This window comes from Apium graveolens, chromosome 6 (genome assembly GCF_009905375.1).
Source record: "Apium graveolens cultivar Ventura chromosome 6, ASM990537v1, whole genome shotgun sequence".
NCBI lineage: Eukaryota > Viridiplantae > Streptophyta > Magnoliopsida > Apiales > Apiaceae > Apium > Apium graveolens.
In genome coordinates this window covers 238,590,126-238,598,124 of record NC_133652.1, presented here as the reverse complement: position 1 = coordinate 238,598,124, position 7,999 = coordinate 238,590,126, and the positions used below count along the sequence as shown (strand labels likewise).

At 35.9% G+C, this 7,999-nt stretch overlaps 1 non-coding gene across 1 annotated transcript; it reads left to right on the top strand.

Moving 5' to 3' along the window:
* The first annotated feature begins 330 nt into the window (after nucleotides 1–330).
* LOC141669468 (small nucleolar RNA R71) lies at nucleotides 331–437 on the top strand. The gene has a single exon (XR_012553752.1). It is a non-coding gene; the product is annotated as a small nucleolar RNA R71 (small nucleolar RNA).
* Nucleotides 438–7,999: the final 7,562 nt, after the last annotated feature.

Genomic DNA, 7,999 nt, shown 5'->3' with positions numbered 1-7,999 from the left:
TGATCCGTAGCCTGAGAACCTGCACAAAGCTCACAAATCATAGCTATTTGATTAACTCCATACGTAGCCAGAGAATCAACCTTCATTGATAGCGCTTGGAGCTGGGCTGCAATAGCGGTGGCTGCATCAACTTCCAGAATACCTGCTACCTTGCCTGACGTCATCCTCTGAGTTGGGTTTTGATGCTCATTTGCAGCCATCGTCTCTATAAGATTATACGCCTCAGTATAGCTTTTAGCCCATAAGGCTCCTCTAGCTGCTGCATCGAGCATGGGCCGAGATTGGGCCCCCAAACCATTATAGAAACCAGTGATCACCATCCAATCCGGCATTCCATGATGTGGACATTTTCTCAACATTTCCTTGTAGCGTTCCCAAGCCTCGCACATAGATTCTGTAGGTTGCTGCGCAAACTGAGTAAGAGCACTCCTCATAGCAGCAGTCTTTGCCATTGGATAAAACTTCACCAGAAACTTTTGCGCAAGATCTTGCCACGTAGTGATGGACCCAGCTGGTTTAGAATGTAACCAGTCTTTAGCCTTATCCCTCAGTGAGAATGAGAAAAGCCTCAACTTGATAGCCTCATCAGTCACGCCATTATACTTAAAAGTGCTGCAGATCTCGACAAAATTCCTTATGTGCATGTTGGGGTCTTCAGTTGCCGCTCCTCCAAAAGAAACAGAATTCTGCACCATCTGAATAGTGCCCGGCTTGATTTCAAAGGTGTTAGCTTGAATAGCCGGATGAAGGATGCTTGACTGAATGTCATCAATTTTAGGCCGAGAAAAATCCATAAGAGCTGGATCAGCTTGAACAATACGATCTCCCATGTTTACTGGTTCTTTCTGCTCAGTTCCTGAATCCGAATCCTCAAAATCTAACTTCTCCGGAATATCAAGAACTTCGTCTGTCTCCTCAGCTGTATCTAAAGTCCTCTTGCGAGCACGAGAACGAGTTTGCATAAACGCTTGCTAAAGTACCTGAAACACAACCGAAAAGAGTAAGTAACTACTACGTCCTAATCACTGAGTCCTAATGACCAATGATGGTAAGTACATAAATTAAACAAATACGCCGAGTTCCCCGGCAGCGGCGCCAAAAACTTGTTAGGGCGAAAACACGCGCTAATATTCACGCAAGTATACGCGTTCGCAAGTAATATAGAATACTTTCTAGTTCGTTCCCTCAGAGACTCAGACTAAATTATTGTCTAATTAAACTCACTCACCAATGTATGATTACTTCTCAATGTTAAGATAATAACACTTAAAATTGTTGATTAAATATTAACTATAATTAACTACTTAATTAACCACTTAACTAACACTTCAATTTATCAATAATAAAACACTCATGAGATCACAACTTCATTATTACTTCCTTCTATAGCCATTGTTATTACCTTTAGCATGTGACAGTAATGATATTAATCGAATAACACGAAACTGATAAAAGCCAACTTTCATTGTACTAATACCATTCTACCAAGCATCCACAATTAAGATAGAAGTTGAATAGTCATCAATTATGTTGAGTTCCTATATGTCTACAGAAATTGACAACACAACGATTTAAGCACAAGTTATTCCTTTTTTGATTACATAGGGCAAATAAAACTGTTAGAGTTACCCACTAATCATGCACAACGTACATGAACCTATGCTAGCATGGCAAGTTCTAAATCTCAAGATCCACCGTCGCTTCACAAGAGATTAACACCCTATCTTATATGTTCGCGACGCACATAAGACGAATACGCACAACCAATACTAGATATCAAGCAATCATCACACACTAAAGTATTAAACAATTAACTAAAGAATTCCATAATAAATCCGTTGCAACCCCATGATCACGATTAGCCCATAATAGAACTTATCGCCATCATGGGTTCATATGAAATCATGATAAACAAACACAAGAAAATAATAACTAAACTAATTATATTAAAACAGAGTACGTCACAAGAGTAAATAAGTTTAAGCAAGAAAACTAGCATCCAACGTTACAACGAAACAAGAATCACAAGAAAATATGCTTCCTCTTCGTTGCGGTGTGCTAAATCGGTCTTCTTCCTTATCTCCTTCGCTTCTTGCGTAAAACACAATCTAAAACATAATCCCCTTAATACTCTCTGTGAAAACGTCTCAAATCTACCTATATAATAGTCCCATAAAACTCAGATTACATAGAAGTTGGAAGCCAAACAGAAGTAGAAGTCTAAAATAATTTATCTTTTTCCCCGACCCTGCGCGGCCGCTCAGCATAGCTGCGCGGGTGCGCAGGTTGCTGCGCGGCCGCTCAGCATTGCTGCGCGGGCGCGCAGGCCTCTACTGGAAAAAATCCAGGTTTGCTCCGTTTTTCGCCGTAATCTGCCCATTCCTTTCCTCTCGCAATGGTGAACACATGCCAAGGCTTATTCTTGATGATTCCTCCCCCGAAATGCAACTAATACCCTGAAATGCATAAACACTAGAAAAACGCATCAAATACACAAAATACTTGATTTCAAGACACCAATTTAAGCCATTTTAAGACGTTCTAAGTGGTATAAAATGCCACTTATCACCTCCCAAAGTAAAAATATATCCCGAGGTTGATTTCCTCTTATTCCTATCTGATTGGAAATCTGAATCAGTATATCCCAAAGAAAATAGATCTGAGGCCTTGTAAATTAACATATACTCCTTAGTCCTTCTCAGGTACTTGAGTATAGTTTTTACTGCACTCCAATGTTCCTGACCTGGGTTCGACTGATATCTACTAACCATGCCTACAGCAAAGCAGATGTCAGGCCTCGTACATAACATAGCATACATTAAGCTTCCACATGCTGAAGCATAAGGAACTGCTTTCATGCTCTCTATATCCTTAGGTGTCGAAGGACACTGCTTCTTAGATAGAGCAACTTCATGCTTAAAAGGCAGAAAACCTTTCTTGGAGTTCTGCATGTTAAAACGAGCTAATACTTTATCAATGTAGGGCTCTTGAGATAAAGCCAACATCCTTTTCTTGCGATCCCTTATAACTTTGATCCCAAGGATGTATGCCATTTCACCTAAGTCCTTCATGTGAAATTGTTTGAACAACCATGCCTTTACTGATGATAACATCTCAACATTGTTTCCAATGAGTAAAATATCATCTACATATAGTACTAGAAAAACCACTGCATTACCTTCACTTCTCTTATACACGCACGATTCGCTTGGACTTTGATCAAATCCATATGACTGGACTGCCTGATCAAAACGAATATTCCAGTCTCTAGAAGCTTGTTTAAGTCCATAAATAGACCTCTTAAGCTTACATACCAGATGCTCTTGGCCTTCCTTAATGAATCCTTTTGGTTGCTGCATATAGATGGTTTCTTCAAGACTTCCATTAAGAAAAGCTGTCTTGACATCCATTTGCCAAATCTCATAATCGAGATGAGCTGCTATAGATAAAAGAATACGGATTGACTTAAGCATGACTACCGGTGAAAAGGTTTCCTCATAATCGATACCTTCTTTCTGAGTATACCCTTTCGCAACAAGTCTTGCTTTCCAGGCTTTCACCTTTTAATCTAATCCCCTCTTTTTCTTGTAGATCCACTTACATCCAATAGGTTTTATACCTTTGGGTGGTTCCACGAGCTCCCAGACCTGATTAGAATACATTGATTCTATCTCAGATTTCATCGCCTTTTGCCAAAGATCTGCATCTTTGTCTTGTGCTGCCTCTTCGTATGTACGGGGATCATCATCATGTTCACCAGAGACCAAGTCTGAAGACTCACCCAAAAACATGAATCTATCAGGCTGTTGAACAACCCTCCCACTACGACGAGGCACTGGTGCGGTATTAGTGACAGGTTGTACATTATGTTGTGGTTGTTCTACTTGTACTACAGCTTCATGGGTATTATTTGTCCCTCCCACTAGTTCCTCTAAAACGACACTACTCATGGGTTTGTGATTCATTATATATTCCTCCTCTAAGAATCTTGCATTGGTGCTAACAATGACATCCCGATTCTTCGGACTATAAAATAAATATCCTTTCGTTCCCATGGGGTAGCCTACAAACAACCTTACTTCTGTACGAGATTCTAACTTAGTCCCGTTCTTGTTCAGCACATGTGCTGGACAACCCCATATTCGAATATGTCTTAGACTCGGTTTATCCCCGGTCCACAATTCTAAGGGGGTTTTAGGAACCGACTTAGAAGGTACTAAGTTCAGAAGACAGCCCCAGCAGCCCCAACAGCCCCAGTTGCCGCAACAGCCCCAGCAGCCCCTTGTAATCGCACAACGGAACAAAAAACTACCGGAATTGATTTTCGATCGCACATAACTATTACAAAATACCCGGAACAATTACAAAAAAAATAGATCTAATACAAAACTAATTTTGTAAAATCTATTCTAACACGATCAACCATCGTGTAAATTACAACCACGATTAAACCACGTGGAAACCAAAACAAAAATTAACCACGTGGGATCCAAACACATAATTAAAATATACATGGCCATAATAGTGGATTAACAACCTGCATCAAAACCAATATAAGCAAAACACTATATACACGCATATATAATTACGACATTGATATTATATCATAAAACGTAGAACCCATTACCAGGCTCTTGATACCAATTGTTGGGAACCACGGACTTAGGGTGTTACTACGTTTTACGATAAAGATTACGAAAAGAGGATTACCTTGTTAATGGTTGATTCCACGCTCTTCTATTGTATTCCCAAATTCCCTTGAGCGAAGTGTGGCCTCCGTCTTCTCAAGTTATCCTCTCTTCTTTCTCCTTGGTGGCTACAATATGTTTTCACACAATTCCAAGCAAAAAGAGAATAAGAATATATATATGCTACAATAGGGACCATAGATAATTATGTTGGGCCTTCTAATTACATCTTGAGCCTAGCCCAATGTAATTAAATATTAATTCAATCCACTAAAGAATTAATATTTGTACTACCTTTCCTAATACCGTAATTTAATTAATTCGGTTCCAATATTATTTGCTTATTAAATTCCCCATGTTTAAAATATCATATGTCCATTAATTAAATAAATTACTGATAATTTATTTAATTAATATCTTTTATCCTTGATCATCCACTCAACCTTTATTTAATTATGCTAGAATAAATTCCACCTGCAGGGTTTCACATAATTAAATCTTTTTGAGCTTTCAAGGGGACATCATTAACCCGAATATTATCAGGACATGGATTCCTTCAATAAATAATATCCACCATGTATATAATTACATCACCCAAAATATAATGATATAATTCAAAAGAATTATTTCATATATAAATCAAAACATGTAAATAATATACACGTGTCAATTACTATTTCCGGATTAAGAACCTAAGCATTAATAATAACATAGAATCTTAGTTCTCCTTCTTAATCAGTATTAAGGGAACAATTCTAAATTTGATCCTGTTCAATATACACAAAGTATACTAGTATTATTTATTAGTCAATATAAACTAATCTAAATAACACTACAGCCATACCAGTGGATTGTCCAACACCACCTATGCTGTGAACCTTATTATATTATATAACTGTATTTAACAATCTAATATTCTGTATCCCATTTGATACTAGATTGTTCACAATATATAATATTAGACAACATGTAAACATTCAAATGATTCTCAAATAAACTGGCCAGAAATAAATGTACATACTTCAAATAAATATTTTCAGTATACATTAACATAAATAACATGTGTTTGATTTATTACTATCAACTATAAGTTGCGTAGTTAAAATTAATAAGTAATTAATATTTATAAATTTGATAGTTATGTAACTTGTGATGATCATGGTGGACCGTAGTAATTATGTTCCAATGTTTTGTGCAGGTAACTACAAAATCTTGGAACTTGAAGTTCCCTTGCCTAATTTAAAAAACAGCAAACCAAGCGGTGTAATTCTTTTTGGTTCCTAAGGAATTTGAAGTCACATAGTTGGATTACATCGAAACAAATCGAGGCCAGAATAATTATCAAATATTAATGTATATATTATATTTAATTAATATACCAATTTATTTAATCCATTCATTATTTTAATATGTTAAATTTACTAACTTATATATTTGCACTAGTTAAATTATAATATATGTTAAAAAGTAAATATATAGTTATTTAACGCAATTTATTCGAACTCAAAGCTAAAACACTTACATTTGTGAGTTTGGTTTAAACAAATTTGTAGGGTTTTCAATATATTTATTTGATAATTTTGTGTTTATTAAAACAAGAAACGGGCAGAACCATGAAATATACGAACTAATATTCGTTAGTTCGTGAAAAAGAGTTAGAAGTTGAGTTCGTTCTTGAATAAGAACTCGTGTGCAATATACTTGTGGCCATCACTCATGTTTCAAGTATTTGACCTAAAAAACTAGGCCAAGACAAATGTCCACAATCTTAACTAAGGCATCAAATCTGGAACCCTGTAGTAGCTAGGGGGGTTTCAACATCAAAAATATATATTGGAGTTGATTTGAATTAGTGTGTGGATTTGCATGAAGAGATTGGGCGGGGGGATGTTGAAGTGAATTGACAAAGATAGATGCATGAGAGAAATGCCAAATACAAAAGGCTCCCTTTATAAAGATAGGGGGTAACCCCCAAGCCAATTCATAGATAACAAGCACTATATGGTCATTTTCAGCTTGTGTGTTTTTCAATGTAAAGTAGAAAAAGGAAGCAACGCTTTGTAGCCTATTTACACGGCTTTTGGTGAAGAAGGTCCGGAAGGTAGCATCTTTGCTATGTTGATAAATTTGTGGCATGAGTCAACTCTGGTTTGCCATTTTTCAAGTTAGGTTAGGTCTCTAATCATTAGAATATGTTCATGATTATTTATCCTCATTTCTATTGTTGTTACTGCTTTGAATTAGTTCATACCTTTAACCAACTAGGTATATATGGGGGGGTCAATAACCAGTTTGTCAAACTCGTAAGCTATTGTGGACATGTTTGAGATTCATTTTGAAGTATGTAGCATAATTCTTGTATTAGCGTATGAACAATCAATTTCTTTTATTAAAGAACGATGAATAATATATGACAAATTATCATTTAGGAACAAATCTTGAGAATATTTTTGAAAACTCTTACATTTGTGGACAGTATATACACATATGTTTGAACTAAAACAATTTACTGAAGATTATTGGCACAGAAATGAGAAACCACGGAGTTTGGCGAAGCAACCAAATGTTACATACTTGCATGGTTGATAGCTAGACTGACCAGTAACTAAACTACCAAACTTGAATAACATCCTTATTTAAATTTTGAATGACTTATTTGGACCAAAATAATGGGTATACAACATATATACCTTAATTCACTATTATCATAATATTCAGACAATTGTGCATTGAGCGTACTTGGAAATTAAGACATCCAAGTACAACGGATGTATACGTATACATACAGAATTATGGATGGAAGCCAAAGTTGGGGTTCCTATCTTACAAGATATTTCCGTTATATTGATAATGGAAGATTTATATATGTTGTGTTGTGGACCTGTGGTAGACACGTTTTCCTATTCATATAGTCCCATATATCTAAACTAAATTTGCGATCATGATTTATGACTTGAAATCTGATTTTCTTCAAACTACAGCCAAAACATAATAAGAAATAGACGGGTTCGAGCCCCCGGTAAGATCATCTCTAACCCTCTTGGGCGTGTCAATTTTGACACCTAATTAAAAACTATTATATTTTTAAATTTTCTTTCTTCAGTTTCTTTTTTAGCATCTTTTTTTTTAAAAAAAAATTTAATGATTGGCATCCCAAGATACTTACTTCAATAATTTCAAATAAAAAACAAAAAATATAACTATAATAAACATATAATATTTTATGCAATATTGAGAGTACAAATAAATTTGACACCTTACGTAATCGAATGTAAACTTTTGGCATCCAAATTAGCACCTCATATCAACTC